Below are 18,215 nucleotides of genomic sequence, written 5' to 3'. Positions count from 1 at the left end.
TTTACATAATAAAGTTTATTAGTGTCCCTGATTTAATGTGACATATTTCCAGGGCAAATTACTCTGAGATCATAGTGTTCATAAAATATGACAGAAATCTTTTAAGTGTGAGCATAAGTTCTGAATTAATGTAATAACCCAAGCTGGAAAAAGGCGAGTGGCTCAAAAAGATTATGCACAGGACTCTTTCATTTCCCTTCTACCCACCCCCATTCCTGGGCCTCTTTTGAAAAACCCATCTTCCTGTCTCTAGTGATTCATCCATCTTCCAGTTGGAACCCAGGCCTTTTCTCCAGCCAGGTTGGGACAGGATGTGTTAAGAGTTTGGCCTTCTCCTGGAGGCCCATGGACAAGAGTGATTTGGGTCCTCGCTGTTCCTGACTCCAAGGCATGGACAAGGCTGATGGAAGGATAGGCCCGGCTGTAGGCTTTACTGTCTCTGATGGATGGACTGGGAGGTAAGTGGGAGTGTGGCAGCTGTAACCCTGGAGGCCGGGGTTCTAGAGCTGCCTCTCTGCATTCTTCAGCCAAGGGAACAGTAACAGGGTACTCATTGGATGCACCTGAGATAACATTTCGAACCCTAGGTCGTGGTTTCATATGTGCTATGGTAGTAGAGACAAAACCAGAATCACAACAAACCCCGTAAGATTTTCATCAAAACAGAAATTAAAAATAGAGACATTTGGTACTTCTAGCAGGGGGATAGCCTGTGGCTACCACGCACTAAAGAAACATGTCACCTGCTTTCCTCTCCCTGAGGTAGTTTAGGCTCATCCCCTTAGTCACCCACTGACCTGCCTCCTTGGAAATTCTGGAAATCCAGTTCTTTAGAATTGACTTCAGGATCCTTCTAGATTCTGCCTGCTGGAAAGGCCGGGGCACAGGACCGAAGGAACCTTCTAGTCCTCTGGTTTGCTCCTTAATTCCACACTGAGGCAGAGGTGAGAGAGGCAACCTGGGCTTTGTGCTAAGACTTCTGGATATGGCTTCTGACCCCAAAGCAGGAAGATGTGCTCTGGTGGGTCAGCGCCCTGGAGATGATGCTACTGAGGGAGGGTCATGGTTCTCCCAAGGAGCACCGTTCTGGTTTGGTTTCCCTGTAAAACACCAACCAGAAACAGCTGAGGGAAGAAAAGGATTGATTTGGTCACATTGTTGAGAGAGGTCAGGGCAGGAACTCGATCGAGCAAGAGCTTGAAGCAGAGACCATGGAAGGACACTGCTTGCTGGGTTGCTTGCTGCATGTGCTCAACTGATATTCTTATAGAGCCCAGACTATGTATCCAGGGCATTGTGCTGCCCACAGTGGGCTAGACCCTCCTACATCAACTAACAAACCCCACAGACATGCCCACAGGCAGTCTACTCAGTGCAGTCATTCAGTTAAGATTTCCTTATTCCATACTGCATTATGGAAACTGCCATCGATGAGAACTCCAGGTGGAGTTTAACAACAGACTCCACATCATTCTTTTTAGGGCAGTGGTTCTCAACCTTCCTAACTCTGCAACCCTTTCAATATAGCTCCTCATGTTGTGGTGACCCCCAGTCATAATATTATTGTCATTGCTTCTTCATAGCTGTAAGTTTGCTACTGTTATGAACTGTCATGTCACTATCTGACATATAGATTATCTTAGCCAACTCCTGCGAAAGGGTAATTACTGGCCCCCTTCCCCCAAAAGGGGCCACAACCCACAGGTTAAGAACTACCATTTTAGGGAGAAGCCCAGAGAGTGGCAGCAGCCACGCACATCCTTTTCTTGCTCCTCCCTTCCCTCATTCTTCCCTCCTTTCTCCCCCATCTCTTCTTTTCCTCCTCTCTTTCTTTCCTTTCTTTTGACAAGCAGCCTTTCTGTCTCCCCTCTTCTCCATTTCTTACTTCCTTTTTGAGACAGGGTCTTGCTGTTAGCCCAGGTTAGCCCCCCACTCACCATACTCCTGCCTAGTGAACCCCAGGGTTACAGGTGTAGCAGCACACCAGACTGTGTTCCTGTTTGTTGCATTCCCCTGTGGCTTTTGAAGAGAAGGCTTAGGAAGATGCCTACACACAAATCCTGCGTATGCTGCCGAGGTCTCAGAGCTCAGCCGTTGTGTATCAGTTGGAGGACTCTTGCCAGGAGGTTAGAAGCCACAGAAATTTCATAAGCTATGCTTGCTCTGAGTCAAAGTTCATTTTCTGGAAAACATAACCACCTAATCCTTCCCTTGTAACCCCAGGGCAGAAAATGAAGGGAAGACAGTGTTCTCGGTGCTCTGTGTTTTGGGATTTTTAGTATGTCATTCACTGAACTCTTCATGTCCTTAGGATGCAGCTGTCTCATCGTCAACCTTATTACTCAGGGCTGGATTCCTCCTCATTCTTGAAACAGAATCTCTCTCTCTTTCTCTTTCTGAGATAAGGTTTCATGGCCTACCCTGGTCTTGAAATTGCTTGTAGCTGAAGACTTTTAGACTTCCAATCCTCCTGCCTCTACTGACTAAGTTCTGGGATTACAGGTGTGCATTATGGTGCTGGACATTGAACCCAGGACCTTGGCATGCCAGGAAAACACTGTACCACTCAGGCTGTATTGCTACCCCCTTTTTATTTATTTGGACTTTTTTTTCTTGTTTTTACATTTATTTATCAGTGGAAAGGAAACACAGGCCTATGGCGGTCAGAGGACAACTTGCAAGAGTTGGCTCTCTCCTTCCATCATGTGAGTTCTGGGGAATCGAACTCGGGTCACGAGTATTGAAGGCAAGCACCTTTAGCCATCTTAACAGCCCTCCTCCCTTTCATTGTTGAGACAAGGTTTCTCTGAAGCCTAGGCAGCCTGTGAGCTCCTGATCCTCCTGCCTCAGCCTGCCTAGTACTGGAATTACAGGTGTGCACCACCATGCCAGGCTTGCAATACGGGGAGATGTTGGGCAGGCTGTCAGATGGGGAAAGTTAAGTAACTACTCCACTGACTAGCACTGAACCAAGACTGTCTTTGTGTCACAGTCAAGCTGGGCTCCTGCTTGGGTGGCTTTCCTCTTCTTAGGAAGCCCTTGGCGCCAGCTCTGCCCTCTCATTAAAGCTTTCTCCTCAAGAAGAGGAGGCAAGAGTGGCGTCCTCATCATCTCCTCTCCTGCTGTGTCTATGCCTTAGGGCAGGCACTTGACATGTTAAGCAGTCAAGTTCCGTCTTCTACTGTGAACTGCCTTGTTTTGTCTGATGACTAAGTCTTGTCTGACCTGCCAGTCTGCAAATGATAACCCTGCTGCAGGCTGGCAGTATGGAGAGGAGTGTCCCAGTGAAGATCATGTCTGTTTAAATAAGGAAATCATCAGAGAGTGAGGCTCTGGAAGGGAATGAGATAGGCATCCTGACAATGTGGTTTTCTTAAGCTGGCAGGGTCTGCAGGGCTAGGTCTCGAGGGTATGCCATCTTATGGTGCCCCATGCCTACCTTTTGTCTTGCGTGCTGAGGTACCATCCAACTCCCTACCTGCTCTAGAGCCTCTAGCCTGTTTTCTGCCTGTGTATCCTTTCTGCTGCAGCACTAGCAACCCAAATCCTTAAAAAAAAATAGCTCTAATGTTGTCTTCTGCAGAAAGATAGGCCTGCATCTCAGTTGGATATCTGCTTCCCTTACAGAGCCTCATGGGAATCTTATGTGTGTTCCTTTGATAGCATGCTGGTGCATTAGCTTTTCTGTTGTTGCAGTGACAAATAGTCATCAGGTGAGTGACTTAGGAAAATGTAGGTCTGAGGTCCAGCTTCGACTTCAGTGGGCTACATCAAGGTACTGCCAGAGCTGAACTCCCTCCGGAGGTCCTAAGGGAGAAGCCATGCTGCTGCTTTCAGCTTCTAAAGGCTGCCACCTTCCTCGGTTTGTGTTTGTTCCTCCAGCATGAGAGCCAGTGTCTATGGATCTGTGACTGGTCGCTCTTCCATCAGTAAATCTCCCAGTGGCCATTGCTGGTGAAGTTTGTAGGAGTCACGCTGTAGCCTCACCTGGCTAATTCAGGGTAATCTTGTCTCACTGTCCACAACCTTAGTCAAATTCAGTCTGAGTCCCCTTCGCTGTGCGTTGGAACATGAGCACAATTTCTGGAGATGAAGGCAGAGACTTCTTTGGTAGAAGGCACTGTTCTGACAAAGCCACTTTACAGAGGCCATTACAGTTGTCCAGTAGGTATTTTTCAAAAGCTGGATTAAGTTTCAGACGCTACAAATGCAGCTGGAGATTCAGAAAGAATTAAATCAGTCTCTATCCCCAAGAAGCTCAAAACCAGGTAGACAACAAACATGTAAATGATGTCTGTACAGACATGACAGCAGAGGGGAGGGGACAGAGGTGGCCAGAGGAGGGACAGGATTGTGAGCCAGCCAGTCAAACCTTTACAAAGAGGCACAGCTGAACTGACTAGACTAAAGAGCCAAGCTGTGCAGGTTCACCAGGAAAACCCCAGATGTTCTGGAGAAAGGACGCTAGGGGAACAGTCTGGGTGGAGGAAGTTGTTGCCTTGGGGTTGCTATTGATGTAGAGACAGAGAGAAGGGGGAATGGGGCAGGAAATCTGGAGAGATTGGAAGGAACCGGTCATGAAAATGCTCTTATGCCAAGAACACTTGTGGGAGATGGAAAAGGCTTCAAGGGTCGTAAGGGACATAGTATGCCAGAAAAGTTGTAAAAACCAAGCCACAAATTCAACAGAGTCATGACCTGAAAGATAAGAAAGGGGTGAATCTGAAAAGATGGCTGCTAACAATGTTAACTTCAGAAGGAGATCGAATAACAAGAATAGTGGATCCCATGAGGATCCACATGCACACTGAGGAGAGTTCCTGTGTTTTCCATGGGGATGGTGGTGGACGGAGCAATGATCAGGAGGTTGAACGGAAGTGCCTGGCAGAGATATCTTGGCTGGGTGGTGGTTACTGGCATAGCCACAATCCTGGTCAGATTTGTAGCTAGAGCTATACTTGCTCTGCCTTTGGGGGGGGGGTCATCTGCTGCTCTGGTCCCTAGCTTATTGTTAGACCCACAGTGGACGATCAGCAAAGGCTGAAGATGGACGACTTACATTAGACATGCTTCATGAACAGGGATGAAGCAATCCTTTGGATCTGCTCAATGTGGACTTTTCACTGTCCAGTTCTGGAAAGTGATGAAGTCATAAGCTCTGTTCCCAACCATGTGCTTTCTTTCCTCAACTTTGGAAGGCAGAGGGCCAGCGTGTCAACACCTCAAGTCACACCATATAATTCAGAGCCTCATTTGACTCTCAGGCTGATGTCAACATTTCCTTACCTTGCTGAGACGCCAATGTGATGACTATACATTAATTTACATTTGCTTGTGTTCAAATAATGAATTCCAGAGCAGAGCTGGACCAACTCTGAGGCAGAAGCTGACGATGAAAACAAAGAAACAAACAATCAAACAAAAGAAAACAAAACCTTTCCTGGACTGGGGAGATGGCTTATCAGATACAAATGCTTGGCCTACAAGGTGATGATGACCTGAGTTCTGATCTCTGGAAGGCATGTAAAAAACAGACTCAGTGACCTATGCCTGTAATCCCAGAACTTCTATGCTGAGAGGAGAGGCAGAAAGAGGAGAGGCCAGCTAGCCTGGAACATGAAACACAGTGGCAAACAAGAGAGCACCTGCCCCAGCAGGTGGTCATGGTGTGTGTGTGTGGGGGGGGGGGGCATAAGCTCTTAATCCTAGCACTCAGGAAGCAGAGGCAGGTGGATCTTTGAGTTCGAGGCCAGCCTGGTCTACAAAGTGAGTTCCAGGACAGCCAAGGCTACACAGAGAAATCCTGTTTCAAAAACCAAAACAAAACACAGAGGGGGTGGGTGGGAGGGAGAAAGGGAGAGAGATAGCAGAAGAGGGAAAGAGGGAGAGGGGAAGGGAGGGAGAAAGAGAGCCTGCCACAAATAAGGAGGAAAGCAAGAGCTGATGCCTGCGGTTGTCTTCTGACTTCCACATGACTCTCACACACAAACACATACACACAGATAAGGAAGTATTGATAAAAACCTTCCTGGATCTGGGAGACCGTATGTGTGTTCAGGATTCTCCTTGTGGGGTAGTTCTGTCCTCTCACAGGTGAGGGGACCTTATACCTGAGTAGATACTCCCTCTACCCACCTTCATCCCCATGGGGGTAAGGGGATGCAGACGAACAAGGTGCTGGAAATCCTTGTTTGAGGACCATCTCTCCTCAGGGTTGAGGAAGCTGTTTCCCAGGAAGAGATGTCCCTGTGAGTTCTGAGGCTCAAGACAAGGACCAAGAGTATCATCACTGAGCTCCCTTCTCCTCAGAAGGGGATCACAGTTCCAAGCTTTGGTTTCTTGGCCTGTGAAATGGGTGTGAACGTGGGTGACAGGCATCGCAGAGTCTGAAGTCCTCTGAGACTCTCTGCCTCCCGTCCCTGCCCTGTCTGGTTCTCCAGCAACTTGTCCTTTGTGACATGCAACTGTTCATTGGTGGACAGTGCCCATGTGACCTTGTGTCTTCTGCCCGGGTTCTTCCTCCTGCCTTCTGCAGATTGTTAAGCTTCTTTTCTTTTTCCCAGCTTCACATAATTCCCTCTTCTCCATGGGTATGTTTTCCCAAGACACCCCAGAGATGCCTGAAACCTCATAAAATATCTAATTCTACATGTAAGCCCTGCAATACTACAACTGTTGACAACCGGGACAGACACCAGTAAGTGACTCATAGGTGGGTAGTATATACAATGTGTATACACTGAATTTACGCATGACTCATGTCCTGCAAGAATGCAGTAAGATTTCATCATACTGTTCAGAATGATTCTGATTTCAAGCTTAGGGATTCTCTATTTCTGAAAATTTCCGTGTAATATTTTTAGACCGCAGTTGAATGTAGGTAATAAATCCTAAGTGGTAAAACCTCGGATGGTGTGTCTCTGTCCTAAAATTGTGAGTTCCTCTGGGGCCCTAGAGCATTTTTTACTCCTAGATCTTCAGCACCTAACCTGGTGTTCAAGCTGAGCAGGCTTACTAGATGGAACAGAAAAGTATTAATAAAAACACCAGTTTCCATCTGTCATTCAGGGCCCACCTCACATTTTCTCTCCTCTTGCCTAATATTTTCAGACTAATGATCTTTCAGTATTATCATTTATCAGCAAACATTCATGGAGTGTCTATTACAGTACCAGAATCCATGGACAAGTCTTTCTAGATTTCTGTCCTCAAGAAACTTTTTGTAGGGTTGAGACTATCTTTAGGCCAATCAACAATTAAGTAAGATAGATGCTGCAATAGAGACACAACCACAGAAGGTGAAGGTGGCCGTTGGTAGCTTTTCCATTTTTAAACACTTGTTTTATTTAAATATCTTTATCAATTCTTTGATAATATTAGACAATGTATTTTGATCATATTTACTCCCCACTCCTCCCAGATAGCCCTTTTCCCTACTCACCCAACTTTGTGTAGTCTTTTTTTCTTTTCTTTTCTTTCTTTTTCTTTTTCTTTTTCTTTGAAAACTGGTTGGGTCTAATTTATACTGTTCATGTATTCATGAGTGTGTGGCCTTCCACTGGAGTGTAGTCATCCACCAAAGTTATATCTTTAATGGAAGATGGTGTTTCCTCTCCTAGCAACTATCAGTTGTCAATAGCTCCTTAGCTGGAGGCAGGACTTCATGCCCACTTCCCCTTCCGATGCTGGGATTTTGTCTGGCTAAACTTGCACGGGGCTTGGTGCGTGTTGTCCCAACCACGGAGGTCATACTTGCGACTTCCCTCTTGTGTTTCAAGAACATGTTTTTCTGTAGTTATCCACCACGTCTGGCTCTCACAGTCTTTCTGCCCCCTCTTCCTTGATGGTCTCTGAGCCTTGGATAGAAGCAGTGTACTGCCAGTGTCATTTTTAAGACTGCTCACTCTGGTCTCTTATTCTCTACTTGTCTCTGTGTTAGCTAATTTCTTGCCACTACTTAGTTAATTACTTGCTATTATTAATATGTACTAATGAAAAGTTTCTCTGATGAGGTTTGAGAGACACACTAATCTATGATATAGCAGTAAGTAATTAGGTGTTGGTTTAATACTATGTCCGTTTAGCAGAATAATAAATGTACTAGTTTCTTCCCTAGGGCCTAGGGCGTGTCTAGGTTTTGACATTTTTAGGAAATGTTTTATTACTTTGGTGCCAGAATGAATTTTTAGTGGTTACAAATGTAAAAGCCTTAAATTTGTTTTTATGATATATCACAGATGAAACAGGTTTTCTCTAAATTAGAAAATGATGTGTCCATTGGAGGAATTCAGAGAAACATCACAGTTATAAGGAAGAAAAACAATGATTAACCAGCACTCAGAGACAATGGCTATCAGCTCCTCGGTGTGTGTCTTTCTAGCCTTTTGATCTTTCCTACCTATTCTCTACCCACTTCTCCAAAACAAGCAAACATCAGTAAAGAGCATTCCCTGAACAAAACTAAAGTCAAAGTGGATCAAGGACCTCAACATAAAACCAGATACCCTAAATCAATTGGAAAAAAAAGTGGGGAACAGCCTAGAACTCATTGGCACAGGAGACAACTTCCTGAACAGAACACCAACAGCACAGGCTCTAAGAGCAACAGTCAATAAATGGGACCTCATGAAACTGAAAAGTTTCTGTAAAGAAAAGGATACCGTCATCAAAACAAAACGACTGCCTACAGATTGGGAAAGAATCTTCACTAACCCTTTATCTGACAGAGGACTAATATCCAGTATATACAAAGAACTAAAGAAGCTGAAAAGCAGCAAACCAAGTAATCCAATTAAAAAATGGGGAACAGAGCTAAACAGAGAATTCTCGACAGAGGAATATCGAATGGCAGAAAAACACTTAAAGAAATGCTCATCCTCATTAGCCATCAGGGAAATGCAAATCAAAACGACCCTGAGATATCACCTTACACCCATCAGAATGGCCAAGATGAAAAACTCAAGCGATAACACATGCTGGAGAGGTTGTGGAGAAAGGGGAACCCTGCTCCACTGCTGGTGGGAATGTAAACTGGTACAACCACTCTGGAAAGCTATCTGGCGCTTTCTAAGACAAATAGGAATAGTGCTTCCTCCAGACCCAGCTATACCACTGCTAGGTATATACCCAAAGTTTGTTCAAGTACACAAAAAGGACACTTGCTCAACCATGTTTATAGCAGCTCTATTTGTAATAGCCAGAACCTGGAAACAACCCAGATGTCCATCAACGGTGGAATGGGTACAGAAATTGTGGTATTTTTATACAATGGAATACTACTCAGCAATCAAAAAGGAGGAAATCATGAAATTTGCAGGCAAATGGTGGGATCTAGAAAAGATCATTCTGAGTGAAATATCCCAGAAGGAGAAAGACAAACATGGGATATACTCACTTATATAGACCTATAAGATATGATAAACATAATGAAATCTATACACCTAAAAAAGATAATCAATTGAGCGGACATGGGGTAAGATGATCAATCCTCATTTAGAAAGACAGAGGGGATGTGCATTGAACGTATGACAGGAGTCTACTGAGCGCATCTGAAAGACTCTAACTAGCAGTGTTTTCAAAGCAAAGACTCATGACCAAACCTTTGGCAGAGTACAGGGAATCATAAGAAAGAAGGGGAGTTAGTCTGATGGGGAAAGGATAGGAGCTCCACAAGGACCAAATATATCTGGGCACAGGGTCTTTTCTGAGACTGACATTCAACCAAGGACCATGTATGGATATAACCTAGAACCTCCACTCAGATGTAGCCTGTGGTAGCTCAGTAACCAATTGGTTTCCCAAAGTGAGGGGAACAGGGACTATTTCTAACAGGAACTCAATGACTGGCTCTTTGGTCTCCCCACCCCCGAAGGGAGGAGCAGTCCTGTTAGGCCACAGAGGAGGGCTTTGCAGCCAATCCTGAAGATACCTGATAAAACAGGATCAGATGAATGGGGAGGAGGTCCCCCCCATCAGTGGACTTGGAAAGGGGCACAGTGGAGATGAGGGAGGGAGGAAGGGAGGGACTGGGAGGGAATGAGGGATCGGGACACGGCTGGGATACAGAGTTAATAAAATGTAACTGATAAAAATAAAATAAAATAAAATAAAAAGTAAAAAAAAAAAAAAAAAAAAAGAGCATTCCGGTGGGGTGACACCTCTATAATTCCAGCACTCAGGAGGTTGAAGCAAGAAAGTTACACGTTCAAGGCTAGCTTGGGCTACATGCAAGATCTTATCTCAAACACAAACTAGCTCAGAACCACAAAGCTTCATTCTATATCTTTTATATCTTTTGATTACTTTCTTTCATAAATAGTTCTTTGTACTTTTAAGTTAATTTTTATTAATTAATTTATTTATTCACTTTACATCCCAATTGTAGCCCTCTCCCCTTCTCTCCTCCCACTCCAACTCCCTCTTCCTCTTTCCCATTTCCCCCTCCCCTATTCCTCAGAAAAATGGGAGCTTCCTCTACCAACCCACCCTAGCTCATCAAGTTGTATCAGGAATGAGTACATTCTCTTCCCTGTGGTCTGGTGAGGCAGCACCCTCCAGGGGGAAGTGATCAAAAAGCAGACTACAGAGTTTATGTCAGAGACAGCCCCTGCTCCCCTTACTAGGGAACACACCTGAAGCCCATTAGCTTCATCTATGCAGGGGGGCTAGGTCTCATAAATGTTAAGAAAAGTGTGACTATCAGGGCCTGTGGACATGACTTCAAGATTAACATGAAAACTAGTTCTAAAAAAAAAAAAAAAAAAAAAAAACTAGTTCTACCACTTTAGATTTAAACTGGCTTCAAGTTAAAATAAAATATTTAGTGGCAAAACCTTTGTATGAAATCCTGTATGTGTCACCCATGTTTCCATTTTAGGGAAGCCATCTTTTCTATTGACTTTTAAAAAGCCCCTTTATACATTAAGCAATCCATCTTTTGACTATTTATTAAAAATGTATTACCAGGTTTTGACTCTTCATTTCACACCAGATTTTTAAAGCTAGAAAAAGTCTTTGTGGACATTTAATTTAAGGCTTTTATCTCAAAAAGCCTAAGAAGGCTAACGTAAAAATAGTATCTCCAAAATGCACACAGAGTTGGCACACAGAGTTTGGCTGGCTGCAGGTACCTGGGTTCTCGGTGTTCACAAGTCACACTCTTTCTCCTGGCAGCATGCTGCCCATGGCAAGCTGTTGCTCTGGTCTCTCACGGTGCCCACTGATAACTTCGCAATCCCATATGAAAGACAGGAGTCACCCTTTAGCTTCTGTCTATTCTAACAGTGCCCAGTTCCTAGGCTCCCTGAACATGGCGCAACTTGTCAGTTCCTTACTAAATACACATCCGCTAGAATACTGACTTTCAAAAGTTTTCTTTTAGATTTATTCATTTATTTATTTTTAACTTAAAATTTTATGTATTAATTTAACATCCCAGTCATAGTTCCTTCCTCCTGTCCTCCCAGTACCAACCTCCCTTCCTGTTTCCCCTATCCTCCCTCTCCTACTCTTCAGAGGAGGGGAACTTCCCCATACCCACCCCAGCATATCAAGTTATATCAGGACGGATCGAAACCTCTTCCCCTTCGGCAAGGTAATCCCTCCAGGGGAAAGTGATCAAAAAGCAGGCAACAGAGTCTACGTCAGAGTCAACCCTACTCCCTTTACTAGTGTACCCCTATGAGGACCGAGCTGCCCATCAGCTACATCTGTGTAGTGGACCTAGGTCCAGTCCATGCATGGTCCTTGGTTGGTGCTTCAGTCTCCACATGCCCCCATAGGCCCTGGTTAGTTGGCTCTGTTGGTCTTCTTGTGACGCTCCTGTCGCCCCTGGGTCCTCCTGTCCTTCCTCTCAGAACTCTAAGGTTCCCTATGCCCCACCCAATGATTGATTGTGGTGTCTGCATCTGTTTCTATTAGCTGCTGGGTTGAGCCCCTCAGAGGACAGCTAGGGTAGGCTAGGTTTATTTATTTAGGTTTTTATTGGTGTGAGTCTCTGTCTGCATGCTTAGCCATGCCCCATGTGCATGCCTGGTGCCCATGGAGGTCAGAGACCCTGGAACTAAGTTATAGACGGTTTTGAGCTACTGTGTGTACTGGAATCTGAACCTGTATCTTCTGCAAGAGTGACATCTGTCCTTAGCCTTTGGGTCATCTCTCCAACCCACAATATGCTGGCTTTAAAAGAGTCACCAACAGTGATTGTGGTGGTTGTTTGAATCTTGCAAATCCCCTATCAGCCTCTGTGAAGGACTTAGTCCACAGGAGGTAGAACCTTTAAGGGTGGAGCCCGTGGGAAGTCTGTAGATCACTGGAATTGTGCCCTTCTTCTCTCTTTGGCTTTCCTGGTCAGGAGTGAAGAGTTTTGCTGTCATACCTCCTGCCATGTGGGAGCAACATGGACTAGAACCTCTAAAATTATGAGCCAAAAACATCTTTCTGTTTATAAGATTGTCTTAGGTATTTGCTATAGTAGCAGAAAGCTGCTAATACAATGGTAATAGGAAATATCTCACTTGATTGAAGCAAAGCTACGAAGAAGGCAAGAATGACATTACTATGCCTATCATACAGAGGAGAAAGGAAGGGAGGATGAAAGGATTCAGGGGGCTTATTCAGTAGCTCACTGCCAGACCACAGCAGCAGCAGACTTTAATAAAGCTCTTGGTATCAAACTCCCTTTAATCTCCTGCCATGCTGTGCTCTTTCTCCCACAAGTCTGCACACTTCCCCAGCAGCTATTTTCAGTTGCTGGATGGGTTGAAGAGGTGGAAGACAGAGAAGTGTTACATAGGGACCAGGATCATAGAGCCGGGTCTTTCTGGTAGGAAAATCAGGAGCTCACAAAGGGGAGCCAAGCTTTATAAATGAGGACAGAGCAAATAGAATTTATCTTAGGGCTGGATTTTTCCCCTCAACATTAAAAAACAAAACAAAAGAACACAACGAATGAAGTGAAACGCATTTAATACAAACTTTTATTTTTAGTTTCTCTCTCTGTGTGTGTGTGTGTGTGTGTGTGTGTGTGTGTGTGTGCGCGCGCGCAGTATGTATATGGGTGCCTGCGGAGGTCAGAAGAGGGAGTTGGATCATTTCTAACTGGGGTTACAAGTGGTGATTGTGAGCTGCCTGACCGAAGTGGGCGCTGAGAACCAACTGGGGTCCTTGGAAAAAGAAAAAAAAAGTGCTGCTAACTGCTGAGCCATCTCTTCAGACCCCAATTAATCCTTTAAAAGTAAAGTACACAACAGCGCTTAGTCATTCAGAACTCCAAAATCTCTTCACCATCCCACTCACCTACCAATAAGACCCCATAGAGCCAAGCAGGATTCTTCCTCCTGGGTCTTAGAAATCAGCCATCTCCTTTTTTATGACTTGACCTAATCTGGATATTTCATAGACATAGAACCACACACTGTGTGACCTTTTGTGCCTGCCTTTTTTGTTCAGCATCATGTTTTAAAGGTTTTTCCATGTGGTAGCACATATTGGTTCTTTATTCCTTTTGTGCTTAAATAGTGTTCCAACATCGAATGCAATTGTCTGTTTAGCTATTGGCAGACATTTTGGTTGTCTCTTCTTAGTCCAAATTTTGAGAGCCTGGGCTTTTGGGGACTGGAATTCCTCAATTGCCCTAAAATCAACTCTTTGAAAATCCCATCCCAATCTCTTCCTGAAAATGCTTTTCTCTCTGTGTGTATTAGTCAGTGATGGGTGACTGTAACGAAATATTTGAAACAATCAACTTTAAAACAGAACAACATTATTTTGCCTCGGTTTTGGAAGTCTCAATCCATGGATGGCCCCTGTTGCTTTGGGCTTGTGGGAGGCAGTACAAAACTGTGGAAATACATAGTGGAAGAAGATGGCTACTTTGCGGTAGCCATGAAGCAAAGAATGAGACAGGGAGGGGAGCATACCCCAGTGACCTAATTGTCTCCTACTCCTCTTGTACCTCACCACCAAAGGTTCCACCAGGGACAGGAGACCAAGCCTTCAATCTGTGGATCATCCAAACAGCAGCTGGTGAGAGGGAAAGACTCACCCTGGCTGTTGAAGTGGGGTCTGGATAGAAGCATAAGTTGGTCTAATTACAGAAAAGCCGTTCCCTCTAAGGGAATTTCCAGGGCCCTGGTAATGTTGGCTGTAGTGGTGATGGGAACCACGGGCTACAGTTTGATCCAGGGCAGTTCTTCTGGGTCCCCGAGGCAGAAGCAGCCACCCATCGTCATCATCATTCTCCTCCACTTCGTTAACAACTTCAATTAGCCCAAGAGCTTGAGATGCTTCGTCAGCTGCCTGCATCCACAGCGAGATTAAGCCGTCACGTTTATGAACTGCCCAGCGAGTTCTGAAAGGAACTTTGCATATTTTACATTTAATAACTTGCCTCTCTTTTATTTATAATGTTAATAATGAGGGGCTGCTTTGGGAGAGTGCGGGAGGAAGAGAGAAAGCGTCTGACTTCAACACGAAGAGGCGGCAAGACACTTGGCGAAGGGCTGACGGCCCCTGTCCTTGTGATCTGCCCCTACCCAATAGCCCAGCATTAATGAAGTGATGAGACTTTCTATCACTGTGTAGACTGCTTTCTATGGAGGCTACAGGACCAGAGAGCTAGGAGTGCCTGCTGTGTGCTCTCCAGACTCCTTGTGTTTGTGGCCCAATGTGGTTTGTTGGGGTTCAGGGAAACTTGGTGGGCTTGAGAGGGACCTCACTCCATCCCACAGCCTCACAAGCATCTTCTATTGCTGATCCCAGGGTGGAACAGGTGTCAGGCTGGGTGAAAGAAAGGAGTTTTGCCCTCAGAAGTGTTTCCTATGCACTTGGGGTGTCCCTTGCTATGTTTATATTAGCGACTACTTCATATTTTGAAGATACTAATGTCCAGAAAAGGTAACAACTTTCCCAGCTGTGAGTGTCAGCTTGGAGCGAACAGGTGGGGTTCCTTGATTTCAGGGAATGAGAGCAAGAAAGCCCAGGCTCTTCTCTAAACCCCACCTCTGCTTCTGTGGAACCTTGGGCTTGGTGTTTTACTCCTCTGGGCGTGCTGCTCTGGAAACCTGGATAATAAGACTGTACATCTTAACAGTGTTGCTGGAGGAGTCAGCCAAGGTCACACTCACCAACATCAGTAAGTTACAAATCCCTGTGCAGGCAGCAACCATGGATCACCTGCTGCAGGGGCCTCTGTACTACCATTGGGTAGAACCAAGGTCAGGGCTTTGCAGTGTTTGGGGAAAGGGCATGCTTTATGTATTTTTGGCCAGTTGTACTTTATGCTCTGTGTTAGAGCTACTCACAGCTGAAAGCAGGCACAGACAACCCCTAGCAAGAAGGCAGGGCTATATTCTAGTGAAACCTTATTCATTGTGTCTGTGTGTGTGTGTCCTGAAGGTGTATGCCCAGGCAGCCCTGCCAACTACTGTCTGATTGTCCATCAGAATTTTTAAAACTGCAGATTATCACTCTTAAGACTACAGTTTCCAGGCTCAATGCTCCTGCTAGAGGTGCATCTGAAGTTGCTGCCCAGGTCTTCCTCCAAGCTCTGGGAACTTGGCTTAGCTCATGCCCGAGGCCAGGAAGCCCATCTTCACCACAGGTTCTCTTTTGTGACAATAGGGAGGCCTCACCTACAGGCACCGTGGTTGGAAAGATTATCTGCTTCCATCCAAGGAAGTTGCCATAGTGATTGTCCCAAAAAACAAGGCAGAAGGTGAAGGATAACCCAGAAAGTACTGGGGTTATCTTTACTGTTGGACTGCTACATGCATGGGAGGCTTTGATTGCCAGGACTCCCACCAAACATAGGACCTTCTCCACCTGCAATCAAGATGGCCATTGTCATTGTCATCTTACAGCTTCGGGAGCAGAGGGAGAAGTGGAGACCATTAAGCAGCTTCTCTCATTGACTCTCTTTGCTCTGAGCTTTGCCCCAGGCAGACTGCTTGGGTTTATAAAGCTAAACAGAAACACAGCCAAATACATCCATTCACCCATTCTCCAGGGTGAATGCCAAAAGGTGGGGATGGCAGAGCTAGAAAAAGATGGACCGAGGAGCATTCCCGAAGTGTTTTTTGTCCCTAAACTGCCACCAAATCACGGGCAAGTCATAATTCTTGCTGTGTCTTCTCTGCACAACCAGATAGTTGTGGCTGGGATTCTTAGAGTTTTGCTGTGAGTAGCCTGTGGTGGCCAATATTTTTGCTTCTCCTGGGTCTGGCTGCAAGATGAAAGGGCGGGAGGGAAGAAGAGAGGGAGCTGAAAAGCAAGGTCAATCAATTTTGAGCCAAGACTGAGCCTAAGAGATAGGGCGTGGCACGCTGAAAGATGATGGTTGGCAAAAATCATTAGAAGCATCTTTCAACAATCTATATGCTGTTATTGATTTTGTTATGGATCTTCTTCTTCCATCCCTTCCCCCCCACCCCAAGATCTTCTGGATCAATACAGCAAGTGCATTGAGACTGTAGCAACACATTTAAAACCTTATAAAAGGTTATTTAGTTGCTAACAGTGCAGTGGTTTCTGCAGAGCCTGCCAAAAGGTTACAGCTTTTTGGGGATCATAAATTACGGACGACAGGAAAAAAGTAAGTGCGGTTTTCTTTATTGTCTCGATGATGGATGGACTCCTGAACAGGGCAGAAAATACATCATATCACCTTTAATGGGTGTGCATTTCTGCAGCCATAACTCACCATTTTAAAATAGAAAATGGTGAAATATGGCATTGTATATTCCACTTGTGACATATTTATGAGTCCTTGCCTTCTTATAAATACAGTGATTGCTATTTCAAAGCACCGTGTCAGGTATGAGCTGAGCACAAACAGCTGGTGCGGCTGAAAAATTATAGCCAGAGTGGACGTTTTCAAAAACTCTCTCTCGCAGCAGTAAATTTACAGTGTTTGCACTAACTGTTATTAAAACCAAATCCATATCTTGGCAACAGGAATCCATCGCTCAGTAAGAGCTGGAATGACAGTGTGCCCGACAGCTGGGCTGAGCTATAACTCGGCCACCACGCACACCGAGGAGCAAGGTCAAGGACTTTAGACAGAGACCTGAGGGCCTACCTCCAGGTCTGTCTAACCCAGGATTCCCCACGGCGCATTGCAGTCTTGGGTCTGACTCTTGGGCCTGGGCGCTGCTTTCAGCTCCTACTCTCACCTAAGAACTACCCCGAGTCTAGGCCTTTGAGGTATTCAGGCTTTCCTGTTTCTTCTCTTTCCCCACCATGAGTCACTTCAGCTTCAGAGGAAATGAAAACAAGAACATACCCTGTGGCAAAGCCAGAGGGGAAACAGGGATGGCAGAGTTTATCAGGTGCTTGGGGAGGCCAACTGCACTGCAGGTAAAAACCAGAGTAGGATAAATATGACTCGTGGGTCCATATTCACGTGCCTAACACTCACTTTCATCAAAGATTTACTGAGTCCGATTATGAGATGGTTGTTACTTTAAGGTACCGAAAACAAAAATAGCAAGTTTTAGCTTTTACCTCTAGGACACTTAGAGTCTGCAGGTGGCCTGAAATTCTGCGCACACATCCCTTTCTCAATTATTTCCTGTGGCTGTTTTGACAAATAAAACATAGATGTTATGCGCAATGTAAGAGCCAGGCACAAAAGAGCACACAGTCTGGGGTTCAGTTTAGATACCAGGCCTAAGGATAGGCAAAACGAATGTTGTGGGGAGCAAAGCGGAGGTGACAGCGTATTCAGGAGGAAGGCCACTGTGCTGAACGTCTAACACTCACGCCCTTTAAAAATTTCATGTTCACTCTGCTTCAGCTGTCCCCAGCACCTTCCATTACAGTCCACACAGAGGGAAGCCATCTGTAGTCTGACTTTGCAGATGGGGAGACTGAGGTACGAGCTTGCCGAGGACTCAGAGTCAGTGTCTGGGGAAGTTCTAACTCTGTTCTCAGGCCAACACTTATGATCTCAGTGAGATTCTTGCTTAGGTTATCCTGGGAAGCATAATCTTCCCTGAACACCCCCACTGCCACTCAGGACCCGGATGAAGAAGCAGAATGGTCCACTCCAGGAAGTGATAAGGACATAGCTCTTTCTAAACCTCATAGTAACCCCAGTCCCTGTGAGCTGGAAGTCATTAGAAAGTGACATTTGGAAACCAATAGTCTAGTCTTATTGAACTCTAGGTTCTCAATCATACTTAGCAAGTCTACACTGACATCATAGGAAAGTATAA

The 18,215-nt window shown here is 45.2% G+C and overlaps 1 long non-coding RNA gene across 1 annotated transcript; it reads left to right on the top strand.

Annotated features, from left to right (window-relative positions):
* The first annotated feature begins 264 nt into the window (after nucleotides 1-264).
* On the top strand, nucleotides 265-8,793 carry LOC132653480 (uncharacterized). Its single transcript, XR_009591209.1, has 3 exons — nucleotides 265-458; nucleotides 6,564-6,697; nucleotides 8,238-8,793. It is a non-coding gene; the product is annotated as an uncharacterized LOC132653480 (long non-coding RNA).
* The last annotated feature ends 9,422 nt before the right edge of the window (nucleotides 8,794-18,215 follow it).

The sequence above is a fragment of the Meriones unguiculatus genome, chromosome 4, assembly GCF_030254825.1.
Source record: "Meriones unguiculatus strain TT.TT164.6M chromosome 4, Bangor_MerUng_6.1, whole genome shotgun sequence".
Classification (NCBI taxonomy): domain Eukaryota; kingdom Metazoa; phylum Chordata; class Mammalia; order Rodentia; family Muridae; genus Meriones; species Meriones unguiculatus.
This window is presented reverse-complemented; position numbering and strand designations above follow the sequence as displayed.